At 36.6% G+C, this 19,995-nt stretch overlaps 1 protein-coding gene across 28 annotated transcripts in view; it reads left to right on the forward strand.

Annotated features, from left to right (window-relative positions):
• Nucleotides 1-19,995, forward strand: part of LOC110483451 (uncharacterized) — a 425,837-nt gene that overhangs the window by 375,428 nt on the left and 30,414 nt on the right. For all 28 annotated transcript variants that reach the window (XR_014953368.1, XR_014953360.1, XR_014953366.1 and 25 more), the window contains one exon: nt 1-18,950. This exon is cut by the window's left edge and continues 54,115 nt beyond it. The gene's annotated coding sequence lies outside the window, so the exon portion shown is untranslated. The remainder of the gene's footprint in view (nt 18,951-19,995) is intronic.

Below are 19,995 nucleotides of genomic sequence, written 5' to 3' on the forward strand. Positions count from 1 at the left end.
CCCATCTGTGCAGCCAGTGAAGGGCAGGTTATCTGCATGGAGGGACTATAATTGCCTTTTCATCTACTTGAAGGGATTAATCCCAAGCCTGTATCCATAACTGGTGAGATAATTAACTCTTTAAATATTGATTCACACTTTATGCCATGCATACGTATAATCATTACTTTAATGTTTTCTTCTATTCCATTGTCTTCTAGTTTCTTTTAGCAGGCCATTGTCTTTCGCAACACTTCAGGAGAAAGGACTGAGTACTGAGATGTCTGTCTCCTCTGTATCCTACAGATGTAAAAATGATTTTCTCTTTTGCCTCCATTAGTAGGAATGGAACATTGCCTTGGTGAAAAGGGCTGGTTAGGCAAACCTTCAGTACAGTTGCAAAGCAAAGCAAAAATAAGTTAATGTACCATTGGGAAAGTCCTTCCTTTAAACAAAATGCGTCATTGAAGAAAATGCACACATGCTTTTTTTATGAAATATTTAGAAATCTCTTCATTTTTGCTACTAAGAAGAAAATTGCACATTTTTTTATTTTGAAAAAATCTAAGCTCCACTCATAATTAGTGTTATCAAAATACAGACAGATTATTCTGATGTCTTTTTATCTCTGCATGATGAATGCCTTCAAATATCCTCCCTTCTCCTGTTAACAGTTTTATGTCATTTGAAAACTGAGTAATAATAGTAACTATTCTCATCAGAAGTGCTGAAGTCCTCCCTCTGGAGGCTACTGTACAATAAAATATGTATGCCAAATTTCAACCATTGAGGCATAGATGGCTAGAATTTTTTTTTTCCCAACAGTAATTGAAAAGCTAGGGATTTGCAGACAAAGGTATCTTCAGGATATCTTCTCATGTTGAAAATGTTGTCGAGGTTGTTGGTAAGATGTCAAGATCTCATGGACCTTTCCATATTGGAAACATTTTTATTGTACCAATAAGAGATTTACCTGGCATAATTTTTGCCCATTTCACAAAGTACTAATTCTTGAATTTCTTGTTTTAGCATTTGTGATTAAACTCCCTTCCTTTCCCCCTTAATATAACTATTTTTTTTTTCCTGGCAGTGGTAATGACATACTAAGCATATTTGATTTTTGCAGAGTAAACGTAAGGTAAGGAGTCCACTTATATTTGCAACAAGCTGTGTCTGCTGTTTATTAGGTTGCTCCTCCAGCATTGTTTGTATAATCTGCATGTCAGTGGTTCACTTGACTGCAGATTTGCTTGCACTCATAGGAGACATATGTTGCACATCATTATGCATTTAACCATAAGTCTTCATACTTCTAATGGAAGAAGATAATAAGTTTCATGTGTTACTTTGACTTTATAGCAGGATTTTAGTGGATAATCAGATACCAGCTGTGGGAATTAAGACTTTGCTCTTAATTTTGCTAGCATTTTGGATAGAATATTTTATAAGGAGTGCATGCACTATAGTACACTAATTTTCCTGTAAGGCTTGGCTTGAGATTTCTTTTTCACCATCCCTGTGGGCACTTATGTTAAATAGCTGACTCTCCACCACTGAATTGGCACAAAATCTCTTGTCCTTTTTCAAAATAAGAAGGATCATTATCTTTCTATTTTTACTTTTGTAGGAGATTTAAAAAAATCCATCTTGACAGTAATCCTGGTAGTTTATAAAATTAGTGAAAGAACAATTTACAACAGTCAATTTGCCTGTTGTCTGAGCAAAAATTTTCATTATTGCTGAATGCACAGTCCTTGTACTTGTTAGATAATTTACAGTAAACACACATCCTGTTAATTACATCATAGTAGCTTAAACAGATTTGTAGAGCCATTAAAAAATCAATACTTAGCTTTTAGGTGATGAATTAATTAATAGAGTGTGAAAGCTGAAAGTTTGCTTTGTCCAGCATGCACTATGTCTTCATAGCCTCATCATCAACAGGGGGAAGTGCAAAATTGCATGAAGTTGATAGGATGAAAATGTTTATGAAATGCACTTTCTTTTTGGCCTACAGGAACAGGTTACTGTAAACCTCTGTGATAATCAAAAAAAGTGGTACAAAATGTTTTATGTATAAATATATATATAATGTGCAAACATTACACCAAATGTATTGCTCCCTTCCTTAAGGCCCATGTTTTTGATTTTCTCTTTGTTCTAAACCCCAGTTGAATTCAAGGTGAGTTTTACATAAGGGCTTGTTTTGTAAGGGTAGCTTAATCAGCTTTGCAGCGAGAAAATGCAAGCTCAAAGCAAGCTTAAATATTATATCTAGTAAGAGTTCACATATGTAAGAACATATACCGTGCAGTAGTATTGGTTCCAAACAAAACCAAATTATGTGAAACGACAACAATAGTGATAAAACAATTTTTTTCCTTTTTTTTTTCCTAGAATCTTCCTGTTCTAGAACCAGATCTAGAAGCAGAACAGTCAAATGTTAGGAAGCCTAAATATCTTCTCATATTGTTTGTATGTCAATTGTGAATTGATTTCAAACAACTCTCTAAAAGTTTCTCACAGGAACACTTATAAATTTACAATTGATTATTTGTTCTAAATTAGGATGAGCTAGACAATGCTGAGACTGGTAATACCATTGGTTTTTTCTAAAACCATTCAGCATTGGCTAAAGTGAATAGGCTACAAGATTGTACTAAATAGAAGTAATACAGCTGTCATTTCACTGACTAGCTTGTAATTCTGAGAAGTGTAAGGCTACATTTTCACTCCTGCATATTAGGTAAAATTATGGCCTATCAATAAGCCTATTCCAAACTTCTGTTGCTGTTCTCTATTCATGGAGTAAAGTTCCTTTAGAAATATTTTCTTGGTAAATATAACATAAATTTCAGGTCCTTGCTTTCTGGTGAAACTGAAGAAAGAGAAATGAAATTGTTCATGGTAAGGGTAGTGTTCAATTGATCCAAGTGATGTGGCTATGCCTTGAATAAAAGCTGGAAATACAGAAACATTAAGTGTTTGTAAATTAAGTCACTGAATTAATTAAAAACTTAGTTTTGATTCTGCAACAAGAAAATTCCACACTACCTGAATACATAGAACTGCTGAGAATGAAGTCAGCAACTGACTGTAGTATTTACTCCAGCACAAAGTTGTTTTCATTTGATGTTTATTATCTGGGATTTATAAACTGTCTAATTATTTAACTACATTGACCTTGATGCATATCATATCTGTCCTTCAAAATAGTTCCATTGTTTAATTATTAACTGCAGTCTTCATTCTGTGTGTATGTGTGTCATTAACATAAATGTAGTTAATTTAAAATATTATTGAAAAGAGTGTTCTGTTCTACCACTTGTTTATATTTTGCTAATACATTTAGCATATTCATACCCATGTCAGAATTTTAGCTTGGAACTTAAAAGAATGCCAGCTGACGTGTCTTTCATGATTGGCTTCTTATCACTTAACGTTCATTGAGAAGAAGTGGGTCAGCTGTGATGCAGACGTGGAATTTTCAATTAGCTTTCAGGTGTGAGAAAAATGCATACCAGCTTTAAACTGTCCAGGTTTCATTTTTCTCTTGGAAAGCAGGCAATGCTTTCCTTATTTGTTTGGAATTCATGCTTCTATTGTATGTCCAAATAAAATAGAAAATATGTGAACTGATTTTTTTTATGAGACATATTGGCAGAATGGCAGATGTGGCAGCTTTACCTAATTTTAAAGCTGTGATGGTGATTTGCACTACATTGCATTTGAAATCTCTTCTCTCTCTTACTGGCTGTGGTGCATGTATCCTTCCTGTTGTTTTATTCCTAGTTTTTATCTTGTGTTTTGTGTTTAGAGGTATTCTTCAGAAATAGGCAGGCCTCTTCTGATAGAATATGAACTGCCACATCCTGAGAATGGCATTCTCTGAGATTCAAACTTAGCATTAAATAAATTCATTCAGGTTTTTTATTTCATATTTTGGACCAAGCAGGAAGAAAGAACAGAAGCAAAATATATGTTGAGATATTTAGTTCTGCATATAAATGAGAAAAGCATAAAACCACACTTTTATTTTTTCTTTCCCAATATTCCATGCAAATTTTCACACTTACAGATTCAGTTAAGAATTTGTTAAAAACTAGGCTTTAGAATAAATATTCAATATGGGAGAAGTGTTTCATTTTCTGAAGGACTCTAACTTATTTTATCTCTTCTTACTTCTTATTGATCAAAGACAGTTGCATAAACTATCTTGCTTCTTCCATCAAGTTCTTCTCTCTTTGCCTTCTCTTTACACCAATTTTGAATGTTTTGTCATATTTAAATTCTTGTACAAATTTTCCATAGCCTTCATCTCTAGCATACTTTTTATACAAGCATCATAAAAGAGAAGCCAAAATGATTAAGGTTTCATACAGGTATGCATAATTAGGTGTCACCTGACAGCTAATATTTTGCAGAGAAAACCTTCTAATATTTTTAATTTGTGGTGTTTGCCTGCCATCTACATGTTAACCCTCTTTTCATTGTGTTGGTGTTAGTCACAGAATATGCTGAATTAGAAGAGATGCACCAGTTCACTGAGTTTTACCCCTGGCCTTGTGCAGGACACTCTTGTCACATACTGTGCCTGAGAGAGTTGTTCAAATGGTTCTCCAGCCCAGACAGGCTTGGTGCTGTGAACACTTCCTTGGGTAAAAAACCTTTTCCTAACATCCAACCTAGACCTCCCCTGACTCAGTGTCATTTCCTCAAGTCCTGTCACTGGTCACCACAGAGAAGAGATCAGTGCCTGCCCTTTCTCTTCCCCTGGCAATGAAGTCGGAACTGCAGTGAGCTCTCCCCTCAGTCTCCTTCAGGCTGAACAGACCAAGTGCCCTCAGCTGCTCCTCACACGGCTTCCCCTCAAGGGCCTTCACCCACCTCATGGCTCTCCTTTGGACACTCTCTAACAGTTTAATGACTTTCTTACATTGTGGCACCCCAAACTGCCCCCAGCACTTGAGGTGAGGCCGGCCCAGCCCAGAGCAGAGCAGAACAATCCCCTCCCTTGCCCAGCTGGCCGTGCTGTGCCTGATGTCCCCAGGACACAGCCCTGGCCCTCCTGGCTGCCAGGGCACTGCTGGCTCAGATTCACCTTGACACAGACCAGGGCCCCCTAATCCCTTCCCACAGTGCTGCTCTCCAGCCTCTCATTCCCCAGTCTATACACACAAGCTTGTTTCTTTCCATCTGCAAATTTTTTTTCACCTGCAATTCTACCTCTTCTACCTGTCTTCTTTTGTAGTGTCCTCTCTTTTTAGTGACCCCTCAGCCCTCCTGAAGCACAGCTTTCCAGTAACTTCTCTGCTTTGGTATCTATCCTGTAGGCTCAAGCCTTTACAAACCCCACTTCAAACCTCCACTTTCACTCCAGGATTTTATATGGAGAAGATAAGAGAATTCCTCAGTTTTCAGTTTTTCTCACTAATAGCTCAGAAACAATAAGCAATATATAGTGTCTTTTACATCAACTCTCACATCAGTCCTGAATACAAAAGTATTGTTCTCAGCAGAAATAATAGTAGCAGTGACCTGTCTAACCTCTGGTTTTGGAGAGTATCTTTCCACATTCTGTGAAGTATTTTTCTTCTTAATAATGTAGTAACATTTCTAGTATGTAGCATTTTTTATCAGCTCCCTTGATACTGAGAATCCCATTGCCATGAGAGTTCCAGATGCATGAGAACATACTCTCCAAAGTAGCAAAGGGCTATGCACACACCACTTCATTAAAAGATCAGTTCCTTCAGTTGAGAGTCTATTGTTGTGGAGCCACCTTTTTCCGAGGCAGGATTTTTATTTTTGATAACTGGTTCATCCTTTCTCAGAAATCTGCAACACACATAGGGGGTTTTCAACATATCAGTAGAATGGATGATAATAATAACCAAATCCCTATATTTCTGTGGTAAAATATTTAAAGTAATATAATTAAGTTAAAAATAAGAAAACAGTTAAACAGTGATACTATTATGCCACTCCTATGCTATTTTTAAACAGTTCTATTAGTTTATCATTGAAATATTAATTCCTTTTGGAGGCAGCTTTCAAGTGACATTGTCCACTTTTGAGAGGAAAGTTGGAAGATGTTTTGACACAGTTCAGGTCTGATGGTATTGAAAGGATGAAAAAAAAGATGAAGCTGTATCCAGCTCTCCAAATATAGTTTGGAATTCACTGTTTGACATGTGAAAAAATAATTTGGTAATAGTTTTCAGAACTCTTGTTGAGGATACTTATACATTCAATGTGAAGGAAACATTTCATGCTCAATATGGGAATTAATGAGAAATTTTATTGCATATTTCTTATTCAGGACAGGAGTCTCTAGATTTTTGGTTGCTTGAGTTTTAGGTTTTTTTTTTTTTTTGCCTTCTTTATACTTTTCCTCCCTAGTCATGATGCAGAAGGAAGAACTTCAGTGTAAACTTCTTTTCAAAAACTCTATAATTTTCATTTTGTACCTCTTTTTCACTGCAAGAATAGAGGTTTCTATTTATTTTTCAACTTCAGACTTACTAGCAAACACTTCCTCAAATCCACTGTAAAACCAGAGTCTTAAAAATACTGGTGAAGTTGGGATCGATGTCCCTTAATTCACTGAAGCCAACGTCAACAGAGGCCAGGTTCTCAGGAGATTGACTATGTGCTTTAGTGGATTTTTTTTTCCACTGAATGTCTGGCAAATTTATTCGTTGAAGAGAAACACATCTCGTGATTGAAACTGTAGCCTCACAGCAGGCTGAGCAGGACTTGAAAATAATTTGAGATTCTGAACACACATTTATTTTTATACTCTGTGTGATTAAGTTGCTCTTAAATAAAGCACATGACAATTAATATGACAGAAAGGAAACAATTTTAAGTACCTTCTTCTAATAGCCACACATGTACACAGCTACCCACTACAGATTTTCCCCCAGGAAGGCCAGGTCACAGGGAAGAACCTTGACCTTGACATTCACTGCTTTTTTGAGTTTTTTAAAATCTTTTTCCTGACATGGCACTACAGACTTCAGCAGAGAGCCATTTCCCATCCATCTTGTTTGCTCTTCTGCTGCCACCTCTTTGGTGTTTCAGCTGCAGAGAAGGTGGGGCTGGCAGCTGAGGTGAGTGACACTGTGGCTTTTACACTAGTAAAGAGTTGCTAGAAGTTTCTGTAAATTCAAGCAAGAGGTGAGGTAAAAAAAAGGCTGTATAATTTATTGTTTGAAGGAAATAAATGAAGAGAGAGGAGTAGGATGTTATTTCTATTTTTTCCTTCTGGCACCACACCTCCAATTTATCCATGAAAACTTGAGCTAGTTTATTGTCATGAGAAAGGCATCTTCTCTCTTTGATGATTTTTTTGATGATTGACATGTGACCATGTGCGCTTGGTTTAGAAAAAAATTTGTTTAAAAAATGAAAATTGTGATTGTTATAGCTGGACTTTGTTTAGAAAGTAGGAGAACCCCTTATGAGTTCACTTCCAGAGAGCCATGGAGGTGTCATATCCACTGGTTTTGGTGGTCTGGAGAGAGCCCTTTGGCTTACCTGACTTTCTCACTGACAGAGGGATTAGTATTGAGAAATATCCAAGAGAAGTTTTTTGCTATTACTGATTCTCTATAAGACTCTCTGGGCTGGGGTGAGTATGACTGGCATACAAATAATAATTCTGTCACTATATCTGGATCACTAGGATGACAGCAGCCTGATATGGGAAAAACAAGACTGGTCAAGGATGCCTGTTTCTAATATTTAATAACTGTTTCTAATAACTGTTCTGGAGTTTAATATCTGATGTAACTGAAGGAAAGCAAAAGTATATTCCAGTTCTACTTCTGCTCCCTGTATATACTGGCAGGACTGCTTTTTATTGTATCAAAACCAGTTTCCTTGTGATGAATAATTTTGAAGGAAGTGAAAACACAGAAAGTGTCTTATCTCCCCTGGTAGGTGTTTGTAACTTTAATTGTGCAAGATGCTTTTGATATTACATCTTTATTACATCTCTTTCTTTGATATGACACCTTCATGTTTCTGTTTCTTCTATAGTTCTGAAATAAACAATGTCTTTGATACTGCTGGGTTCTACTGTTTCACAGCTTTGGTCAATACCAATTTCATGTCCCTGTGCTAGTTAGCTTGTAGCTCTTTTCACATCTTTTCCTGCTTCAGTGGCTGCTGCTTTGTGATCCCCTCTGTACTCTGCTTTGATCTAACTTAGTTGCTGTCAGATATGTGCATAACAGTTTTAAGAACAATGGCAAGCTCAGTTTCTCTACTTACCTTTCATCACAGGTGGCCCATCTGCTGGTCTTTGTGTCTTGATTAAGAGCAGTTGAAAAAAATACCCCTAAAACGCTTGAGTGTTACTAAACTACTGCACCTCATTATCTATTTCATGCTGCAATCTCCTCTGGCCACAGAATGTTCTGGTGGTTATATGGCATAATAGTAAAATAAAACACACATATTTTTCAGGTGGGCCATAAAAACATACTTTCTGGGAAAACATTCAGCATTTTTATTTGAAATGGAAATTGAAAACTTCTGTTGCTTCTTTGTTGGGCTTTTGTTTGTTTTTTTTTTTTTCTTTTTTCTCCTTAGCATCTTCCTCTTCTTCCTCTACTCTTCTTTTGTTGAATTTGTTGATTCTTTTGCATACAACTTGAGCCAGACTGAGTATTGCTGGTCTGAAACTCCAGATGATACCAAAAAGCCTGTGTCAGGACATAGAGCAGGAAAGTCTCCTTTTGTAGGCTTTAAGAGTTTGTAGTTGCCAAGAAGGGTGTAGTAGCAGAAAAAACAACAAAAATTGGTCTGCTCACCCTTCTAATTTCCCTGTTTCTTCCTACACAGGACATCTGTAAAACTAGATCTAAACTGTGCTGTCATTCCCACCCCAATCTATACTGCCCATCTACCCTACTTCTCTCCTTTGAGATTGTCTTGCATTTTAAATCAATGCCAATTGATTAAATGGGGCTGTGATGCTCAAGATAAACAAGCAGTTAAGGGTAGAGTGTCTGTGTTTGAGCTTTCTGTATGGATTTCACTGCCACAATCACTTGAAATAAACATCATTGGATTCTTACCTGAAAAATAACATTCAAGAATCTGACTTGAAAATAACTGTAGTCAGAAATGGATGATCTGCTAAATTAAAAATCCAGCATTTTGATGAATTAAAACCACACTGCACCAGGTTATGAATGGAATGTAGAGAGTTCTGACTATCAGCTGGTCACCTGTGATAGAAAGCAAGGGATGAAATCATATGGTCATAACCCTCTTCAGTAGTTTTACGTCACAGGATGGATTTCCATGCCTAGCTGTTGTGTAACAGCTTATGCACATCTTTTTCTATAGTGACATCTTTTATATGATATAACTCACAGACCATGAAACTTTTAAATTTTAAATTGAAGCTTCTTATCCAGTCTTAAGTTTGATGTGATGTGGGCTGTCATGCCAGCAGTTTCTCACACTCTACTTAAATGAGAATTTTACCTTATGTATTTATCAGCCTTTTCTTCAAATTTTGTGGTGGTGTTTGGTGACATTCCCAGAATTTGAAGCCATCTTGATTTCCATCTTAGGAAAAAAATGACAAGTCTGAAACCCTATTACTTCTCTTCATCTCTTCTTATGAGCAGCTAGTCAGCTACTGTTGCACTGAATTTAATAGCACATTTATTCCATAAAATAAAAGTTATATTTTGTAATACTTTTTCATCATGGATCACCAGTTCTTCAGTTTATGTTGCCTGTTATTCTGGTACAAATAAAATTTCAGTTTGAAATGGTAGCTTTTATGTATTTTTACATATTTGCCCAGCAAAACCATGGGGATGTGGTATAAAGTCTCTTTTTGCTGTCTTCCGTGGGAATAGGGGCCCATGTCTTTTCCCCCTCTTTTATACTTCATCCTGACCTTCTACACATACTGTTGATGAGGGGTCTTTCATCTCTGCTGCACCTTGGAGTTTATATTTAGCATCTCTGCACATAAACATATCCTGTTCCTTGCCATCCTTGAACACCCACCACTAACTTCCTTTGCCTTTGTCACTGTCACGTTTCTTCAAACAACGGCTATCTATTTTAGACTCTTTCTTTTTTTTTTTTTGGTATACCCTGAAAGTTCTGCTGCTTGGTCTTTTTCTCATGAAAATGTTCCCACAGTGTTGATTTTCTTTTTTTTTTTTTTTCCCAATTCTGATACTCAGTGAAGCAGGTCGTGCTTGTTCTTTTTGCTCTTCTTCACCTGCTCCATTCACATGTACTCTAATGTGGTACTGCCTTGGTGGTGCCACAGTTTTCCAGTTATGGACATAGAGTAGAATGGTAATGTGTAGGAAAGAAAAGCTGTACTTTCATAAGTTTTCTCTGGGACTCAGGGAGTTTCTATAAACTAGATTTTTTTTCTCTTTAAATTTTGCTTGCTTTTTAAAAAACATGTTGCCTTAACGATATGCCAAGTCCTTGCAATCCTAGCAGCACTAGAAGTTCACTGAGTGGCCGAAGTACTTTTTTTTTTCTCAGAAGCTATCTCATATTTCAGTGCTCTCCTGAGTTTCCCAAATGTCAAGTTATTTGGCTTTTTTCACACCCCTGACCAACTCATCAGCACGGTCATTATCGAACCTCTAGAGCTGATCTTCTTAACACCTCATTAAAAAAAATATGTTCAGCTCATCTCCTCTCACTGCTCTTCAGTTGTCAACAAGTTCTGCTTTTTTCCCCTTTATATGCAGTCCTTTTAGTGCTCAGTATTTGTCAATCATTATTTTTCACCCTGTGGTGCAGATTTCTCATGCTGCTCTTATTAACCATCTCAAGGATGTTATGTACCACAGTTTTTTTAGCTTACAGTATATATCTACATATGGAAATTTTTTTCTTGTTTATCCTTGAGCTTGAATGCTAAAGTCAAGGCATAATAGCATATTCAAATATATCTTCCCCCGTTGTCTGGTTGGGTTTTTTGTTTTGTTTTGTTTCTTAATATATTTACAATATATTAAACATACTGCTATCATTTTGTAGTAGTTCTCAGAAACGTTTTGGTTGCACTTTTTCTGTAGAAATTATTTTCTTGCTTGCTTAGATGATTCAATATTTCTTTGGAGAATCTATAATCATATCTAAGTGAAAAATTGTTAACATTAAGTTTTCAAATGAAGAGACAGAATTTTTTTTGGTGTTTTTTAGTTGGTTTACTTTTATCCTCTGAAGCAGTTAAAATAAAAAAAATAGGAGACAATGTTCCTAATTTTTTTCCTCAACAAAATTGATGTAGATTCATTACGGAACATACCATCCTTATAATTTATTTTAAATATACAAGCAGCATTTTTAGCTGTGTTTGTGTCCATTAGTGCATTTCATTATGCCTTTATTATACTCTGCAAAGAGATGTGTGACCAGAATGGTTCTTGAAACTGATGATAATTTGGCCTGATGATAGGAGTAAGTGCTTAATCATGTTTTGGACCCTTGGGGAACAATGGGCAAGTGAATAAAAAGTGAGTTTAGAAATATTTAACCGTTCAAGATTTCTTATGTAGCACAGTTGTTTGGTTTTTTTCCCCTATGTATAAAACATGTGTTGAAGTTTGGGGGAACACCAATGCCAACTATTAAATGCTGACTATGGGAAGTTGACTATTGTGTGTTTGAGTAGCCAGAAAATTAGTGGTGATGTTTGTGGCTGTCACCTGAACATAAGACCAATAAGGTTTCTAAAAAACTGGAGTTTCTTGGTACCTGACAAGGTTCAATTATTTTGGATAAAAATTTGTTTTAGCACTAGCAGCTAGAAACCCACTTTTCATCCCCTAAATATCAATGATAGATTTTGAAAACTGCAAGGGCATTGAGAACAAAGCTGGGCATCCCAGGATAAGACAAGAAAAATTACAAAGCATTTTCAAAGAGATCCAGAGCTTCTGTGATCTTGGTGTTCTGGTGGTTTTTGTTCCTCCAATATGGTGAGGTACTTTTTTGCAGGAATCTTTTTTTTCAAGGAGGCACTTCAACCATGTCTGCATTTAGCACACTGAAAGACATGAGATTCTAGACACAGCCTACAGTACTGGATCAAGCTGTTGAATTATTAGGAAAATTTTCCTGTGGGATCAGTTTAGTTGAGCTCAGTTATAACTAGAATGCAGTTATTCTCATACTGATGTATGTGTGAACCTCAATTTTAAGTTCAAGCTTGTACTTTCCCCTTTAGCCAAAGCAAGACAGAGCTGCTTTTGACTATACAGAGGAATAAGAAATGAGGGTGAAGAAATATTATGATGCACTCTATGCCCCTGCTACAGTCTTCTGATTTGCTGTTTGAATATTGGCTAAAACTGAAAATCTGGTCTTCATTTTTAACATTCTGGATAAAAAGGACACCAGAGACACTGTCTCCCAAAGTAATTTATTCTTTCAGTATTTTCTACCTCACAGACTGTTGTCTGTACAGGTGCTGTGCAGGCAAATGTGCTCAGAGGACAGTGCTTGAAGAAAAAAACCACACTTATCACCAACATTCTTGGAACCCCCTATAAAATGTCCACAGCAGAACATGATAATTTGATTATAACAGGAGTCTGCCTTTAAATAATTCCTGTCATAGTTTAAAAGTGAAGAATAATGAAAAAGGAGAGTGGAAATGATGGAGGACAATATTCTGATTACATCCATCACTTCTTAACTATATCTGTGTATTTAGGAATGCAATTAATGTCATAACAGCAACGGTCTTCATAGAAGCTGTGCATAATGAATCATTTAGGTTGACAATTTACTGAAGGCAACTGTTTGTTTCACTTCCTCATTTTTTTTTCTAATGCTCTAAATACTGCTGATGACTTGAGTTTTATGTTTAAGAGTCTGCTAGCTGCACCAGAATAAATAGTTCATTGCTATAACTATGCTGGGTCTGTGAAAAGGAAGAGGAAAAAAATATTAGCCCATTAAATGTCTTGGGGGCTGAATTATTTTCTTCCTTCCCTGCCTTGCTCAAGAGTGGGAGCTACAAAGTGCTATATTGCTAGGTTTGCTATCACCTCACTGCAGGAACTCCCATTATTCATAGGAGAGCAGCTGAGGTCAATTCCATGTGCTTTGTGGAAGAAACTCTACTATTCATCCCTTATAGTTTTCTAGAGTGTGAGCTGTAGCAAATGGATTAGGGAAACAGTCTATTCCATCTCCATGAGGTATAGTTTAGACTTTGAGTTGACCTTGTGTTTCTTAGTGCAATCTCATGTATACCATGAGTAAGATTATTGAGAAGTCTTAAACATATGAAACAATTTTTTTGTTTTTTATTTTTTTGTTTATTTTTTTAAATCAGATTAAATTTAATCAAAATGGGAGGACAAAATATCAGGTGGATTCTGGAAAACTTCAAATATGTTTGTAGATGACAAGTCTGAGGACTTTCACTGAAATTGCAACATAGTTTATTCTTAGTAATTAGAGGGAAACTGGCCATACTTCAGAGATGATGTACAAATGAAATGTCCTCCACATCAGACTGACATCTTAGTCTTTGAATACCTAGTGTGTTGCATGCAATGTTGTTTTCTAGTCCCTGTCTTTTTAGCCCCAATACTCCGATCCATCGCACATCTAGGCAGCCATGGTGACAAAGGGCAACTGACATCTTTCCTTCAGATATTTGATGTTGAACAGAGAGCATGAAACATCAGCTACATTTGTGCATTTTCCATTCAGTGCTGGGTATTAGTGAGCTCTGCCTTACCTTAGCATCAACTTAATAAAGGACTTTCAGGGCAGATTCAGAGAATGCTTTGCAAACCAATGAAAATGTCCCTGAAGTGCAATTAATTTGATTAATTATAAAAAAGTTGTGAAATATCTTTAGCCCCTTAATTGAAAATCAGTAATAATTTCATGCTGCATAGAACTCAGTGGTCTCCATATTCTTTTTTGATAGGATGATCTGGAATTCTTCATTAATTCCATTGAAACTATAGACAAGGAATGTTAGGTTTTCTTTTCTATTTTATTCAAGACTGCAAAACATCTCATTCAGTCAGCGAAGTGGAATGGCTGATGAAGAACATGAAAATATATTTTAACAGTAACAGCTCAGGAGAGGATTTCATAGTACTAGTAAAGCTTGCTGAACTGTTAATTTTCCTGGAGCTGTTTAAGTTCCACAGGGGCACTGTTTCTTCCCTTTGGCCACATCTACTTGGCTTTTCATCAGTAATGCGCTATCCTATATCCATTACACCTACCTACTTTAAGCTCTGCTCTTGCATTCCATTAAAACCCATATGAAATATTCATTAGATGAATGTAGAAAACTGACACACAGTCCCCTCTTAAAGCAAATGGAATTTTACTACCTCAACTGGAATTACATGGTCATATTAATCCTTCAGGTATGTCTCTACATATCACAGAACCTAGAGGTGTAGGAGGATTACCCATTACTTTAAAATGTTATAAATTAATTGCCTTTGAAAAAATTAACTGTTAGATTTATTTTTAACATATAGTTTTCATAGGGAAAAAGAGGAAAAATCTCAGACTGAAAATCCAGACCTTTTTGAGAGTGAATGTAAAAATTATAGATTAGCACTCTGACACTATAAATATTTTTTGAAGACTGGAATCTATCAGAACTATCAGAAATTAATACTCCAGGTAGGGCTGATCCTGTGTGATTTTATTCACGTGAGAAGTGGAAATGTATTACCTTTCAAATGTGCGTCCTGCTTTCACTGTCTGCCTTGGGTTCTTTTAAAGTAAATATTGTTTGCTCTTGAGTAAAATCCCCTCCACCTAAGTCCTTCACTGTGTAGGCAGTTTAATTTGCCTTGTAGTGGCTATATCACATTTCACTGAACACAAGGTTAAGATATTTCATTTAGTTCAGATCTGGATCTATTTTTTAGTATTGCACAGCAGCTGTACAGGCTGACCAGCATGAATATGAGAGCACTGTGCTATGTTCTCAAGTGTGTCTATTTTATTCCTCTGGCATGTCTAATCCACATCAGTGTCCCTGCAGTGACTCCTCAAGGAGTTCAGGCTCTGGATTTAATGTGGCTGGAAGTTACTTGGTGTTGACTGGTTCCATGGCACACATAGATTTTCTATTGTCCTTGATATATATAGAATAATTCAGATCAAATACTTCACCAGACCAGGTGTGTGGTGTTGTATTAAGTAGTAGAGGAGGTAAAAATTTTCCTGAGCAGAAATTGCTATATACCTTTGCTTTTCAGAATTTTGTGACTAAAGTCTAAGTATTTCTAGTGCAATGCTGGATGTGTTTCAAGTCCATCAGTAGCTGACTTGGTTTGTGTATGGCAAATTTGCTTTCAGCAGCACAGTGGAAAGCCACATTTGCTATTTTCTCATAAAGCCATGGACAAGTCCATGTAGCATATTTCTTCTTGTCAGTTATTTACGGTATGCAATTTAAATAATACCTTTAGCATTTGAGAAAGACACGTAGTAAGTGCTGTTCATACCAGGAGTACTTGGTCTTGCCAGAAACTTTCTGATGGGGGAAGAAAGATAACATATATACTTGCTATGAAGACATTAGTATGTTATAAGAAGTAAGTGTGAGTATCCACTGAAGTATCCTTTAATGATAATATAATTATAATGATCCAATAACGGATTGATTTTTATCATAATCTTGTTATTAGTTCACAATACTGAAGTTTAATGACACATGATTTTTTATTTGGATGCACTCATAGACCTTATTCTTATGAACATTAAACATCATCCTGTGTCTCAATAACCTGTGATCACTGATGCAAGAATGTGGCCATACATGGATGTATTGTGTTTGAGTGACAAGGTTTGGGTAGCTGGAGGGCTGCAGGGGTGGCTTCTGTGGGAATCTCCCAGAAGCTTTCCTCTTGTCTGACAGAGCCAATGACAGCTGTCTACAAGACAACCCACTGCTAGCCAAGACCAGACGGTAGCAGCACCTCTGTGATAACATTTTAGAAGGGGAGAGAATTACTGTGCAGAAGTAATTTCAACCAGAGAAAAGAGAAGCGAGAACATGTGAGAGGAACAGCTCTTCAGATCTCAGGGTCAGTGCAGAAGGAGGGGGAGGATGTTCTCTGGCCCCAGAGCTGAGATTCCCCTGCAGCCACTGCTGCAGAGCAGGGTAAGGGCCCTGTACCCTTGCAGCCCACTGAGGTCCATGGCAGAGCAGAGAACCACCTGCAGCCCATGGAGAGAGGATTCCATGCTAAAGATGGTTTCATGGTAGGACTTGTGACCCTGAGGGGGACCCATGCTGAGGCAGCCCATTCCTGAGTTACTGTGCCCTGTGGAAACATTAGAGCAGTTCATGAATAGCAGTCTGTGGGAAGGACTCACTTTCGAGTTCATGGAGGACTCTCTCCCATGGAAGGATCCCCACACAATAGACCAGTGGAAGGACTTCTCTCTCTGAGGAGGAAATAGAGGTAGAAACACCTGGGATGAACTAACCCCTATTCCCCATCTCCTTGCACCACTTGGAGGCAGGACACAGAGAATCAGGAATTAAATTAAACTCAAAAAGGAGGGAGGGATTCTGAAAGTGGTGATGGTGAATGATTTGCTTTACTTCTCATTATTGTACTCTGATTTTGATTGGTAATAAACTAAATTAATTTTCTCAAACTGAGTGTGTTTTGCCCATGATGGTAACTGGTAAGTGACGTCTCCCCATTCTTATCTCAACTCATGAGCCATTTATCGTGTTCTCTCTCTCTCTCCTGTCTCTCCAGTTGAAGAAGGGAGTGACAGAGCAGTTTTTAGTTTTTGTGGGCACCTGGCATCCAGCCAGGGTCAAACCACTATAGTGGGATTCTACAAAATTGCTGCTGTGAAAGAAATGCTGCAAAGTAGGTTGTTGGTGGTTTTTTTGGGTTTTTTGTTTGTTTGTTTGTTTGTTTTGTTTGTTTGTTTGTTTGTTTGTTGTTTTTTGTTGTTGTTGTTTTTTTTTGTTGTTGTTGTTGTTGTTTTTTTTTTTTCCCCAGGGGTGAGTGTGAATTGTAGTAACCCTCTGTGACAATATTCTTGTTTCAGAGTGTCCACACAGGGACTTGTTCTAAGCTACTCTAAGAAGAGTCATGACTGAGGCTGTTTCTTGCTTCTGACAGCTGAAAAAGGCTTCATTTATCATTCCTAAAGTCTCCCTTACTATGCATGGTTACATGTCAGCTACTTACTTTGCTACAGAGCCTGGAAATTTATGTCATCTGTTAATGCCAATCATGATTCAGAAAACAGGGAATATAAGGGTTGTGCAAATGTTTTCTTTAGTGGCTCTCAACAACTAAGTTATATGTTGTCACATTAATGAATAACTTTTGTACTATGCCAATAATAAAGTACTTACACACACTGACCTGAACAAATTGTGCAGCATTCACTTGCACCTGGCAATGAGTTACAAAGTGTCTTGTCCAAGTGGTGATGTTGCAGGATGGTTTTGGATGTTAAAATAAAATTCTGTTATTTTATATTGGTTTATAGATAATTCCATCATTCATGTTACTCTTTTTGCTTTATGATCTCGTCTCTATTAATATGTAATTGAACACTGTAAAAAACTAACTTGTCTCATAATGATGGACAGCTTTTTCTCCCTTTGTGTCATAGCTTCTTGGGCTTACCACTGAAAATTGTACTGGATATTTGGTGTTTGACACTTAATTGAAATTTATAAAATGTTACTAGCTTCAGCATACATGTCCTTATGTTTTCCTCTTGCTCTTCTGCCCCTGAGTCTTAACTTAGAGCCAATCCTTGCTCTTTTTTCCTGCTTCGATATATGTCAACCATGGTAATAGATCCCAGGTGCAAATTTGTTTCAGCTATTGGAATCTTACATGAGTGGGGTTTTCAGATTCAGCTTTAGAAGGGTAAGTGGTACATTTGTATATAAACCCTCTGCTAACAGAATCTCTGAGTAAAGCTGGAAGAGAATCCAAGATTTCATGTACTTTGCTCAGTCTTTAATTTTGGAAGGGATAAGATAATAATAACAGTAGCAGTGTGCAATGCTTGTTCCTCGCTGACAAGAGCATTGTATGTTTTGATGATTAACTTATTTAAGAACATTTTTTCTCCAAATACAAACTGGATAAAGCAATTTAGGAAGCAAAGTGCCAGACTAGGGTGGTCTCATTGGTCAGAGAAATTTGAGTCCTCCAGATCTTTCTGAAGGCTCTAGAAATAGCTTTTGTGACATCTGAATTTACTTCCATGTGACACAGAGACCATGACACACTTCCTGCTGGGACATGAAATCATCTGAAACTGAAATCTACAGTAGTGTAGTTGCAAGATATTTTTATCAGAGCGTTTCTTGGGCTTCTGAGCACAAGACCTTGTTATTTTTCTTTTTAAAAAGGAAATTTCATTTTTCTGGTTAAAATAATATATTCAGCTTTGATGCTTCCTTATCTACACTACTGGTTTTAATGCTTAGGCAAGTGATTTTCTTGGGTACAGGCACTAAAATACCTTTAAATGCTCTCCTGTTTAATATAATGAACATTTCTGCATAGGAAATAGTCATATCTTCATGCTGAATGTTAAGGGATGATAAATGATTAGGTGGCCTGTAGAGCTGAATATCCTACTGAGTTCAATCCTATAGCTAGCATTCTTCCATCCCTTAAAAAAATGAAATGAACAAATAAAAAAAAAAAAAACCCAAAACAAAATATACAGCAAACAAAAAGTGAAACAAAAAAACCCTACCAAAACCCCCAAAAGCAATAACCAAAAAACTCAAACCTCTGGAGAGAAAGTCTGATGAATACAGCAGATGCCATACATATTTTGATATTATTTGTATTTCTTTCTCAGCCTGGTGAGAACCTGTTGAAGAAGGTATAAGCCTAGATGTTTGGGAAATCAAATACCTGGAAGAAGCAGCAATCTATTGTAGAGGGTGAACCTGTCCTGCTGTAAGTTCTTACTTCAGCTAACTCCTTGTACCCTGGTTTTGGTGGGTTAGAGCTATGAGTGATGAAGGCACAGAATGATAACAATAATAATTCTTATTATTGTTATCTGAGCCTGGCATTCTAATTTCAAATAGCTAGAAGTTCTTGTTCAAAATAGCACACATAGCAAAGTAAACAACTGATCCTAGTAAAGGCAGGCTTTCTTTTAACTAAAAAAATCTCCTGATTTTGAAGGTACAGCACTGGATATTGTAGGTTATGCTGAAGGATAGCAAATTTGTGAGCCAGTGTATACTGCTTGTATCAGTAGGATGTCTGAAAGCATTAAAAATTCATGATCTTTTAACAAGGAGCTACAGCAGTAACAACATCAAGCTCCAGCAATAGTTTTCAGGTTAGTGCTTTGAAATATTTATTTTGTCTGATTTTAAAATGTTTAGTCTGGAACATTTTAAATTATACTTTCCCACTGTATATATTTGGCATGTGGAGCCTGTCTCTCGACTTTGGACAAGTATGGACTGCAAGTTACTCTACTTTATTGTTTAGAAAACCAGTCTGTGGTAGAAGCCTGATGTAAAAAACAAAGTATCCTTTTGAGAATGCCAGGGTCAAAGTGCAAGGCCAAAAAAAAAAAAAGGAAAATGAGATAATAGGAATCTTGTGAGAATTCTTTGGTGGGAATAGAGACCTCTGAAATCCAAGCACAGTGAAAATTTATAAAACAGTGTCTGAATGCATGTGCTAACAGAAGGAAATCTTCTGTGAAGAATCATGATTGAGTTCTTAAATTAATGAAATGCAATAAGAAAATAGCAATATTTTAGCTACTTAACTGACTTGTCCTTTGTTATGATCAACAGTAGTATAAAAGTCAGTTTTTTATTATTTTATTGAGGATTTGCTGTTTCAAAAAAATTGTCCAAATTTGCAAGGAAGCTGAGGCAACATAATTGTCCAAAACCAAGTTAAAAGAAACATTGAAATGTCACAGTAAAATACATGGAAATTGAGCAAATAGAGCTGCCTACTTTGGTTAGGACTA

Source organism: Lonchura striata, chromosome 2 (assembly GCF_050655825.1).
Source record: "Lonchura striata isolate lonStrDom1 chromosome 2, ASM5065582v1, whole genome shotgun sequence".
NCBI classification, from domain to species: domain Eukaryota; kingdom Metazoa; phylum Chordata; class Aves; order Passeriformes; family Estrildidae; genus Lonchura; species Lonchura striata.